This window comes from Cynara cardunculus, assembly GCF_001531365.2.
Source record: "Cynara cardunculus var. scolymus isolate 2C chromosome LG 13, CcrdV1, whole genome shotgun sequence".
NCBI classification, from domain to species: domain Eukaryota; kingdom Viridiplantae; phylum Streptophyta; class Magnoliopsida; order Asterales; family Asteraceae; genus Cynara; species Cynara cardunculus.
Window position 1 is genome coordinate 7,534,578 of NC_037540.1, and position 393 is coordinate 7,534,970.

Here is a 393-nt window from a genome sequence, read left to right on the forward strand (position 1 = left end):
TATTTATAAAATGTTGTATTATTAAACCAAAAATAAATTATTTCGTTATTAAACTTAAATTAAATTTAAAAAATTATAATATAAAAAATAAGAACTTTTAAATAGTTGATTTGATATTAACATTGATATTATTTTTTTCCAAATTTTTATGATATCTTCAAATTTATACTTTATTCAAAAATAAAATCATTATTGTTTTCTTAAAAAACATATAAAATCGTATTATAACATTAACAGAGACAAATAATAAAATAGAACATTAAAATCGAGATATGTTTCGCTGCATTGCGCGAGTACTCTTCTAGTATTTACATACATATTTGGCCAACCATTAAATATTATCCGTAGATAAAATCATGGAGAGTTAGGATGAATGGGATATGTTGCATAATA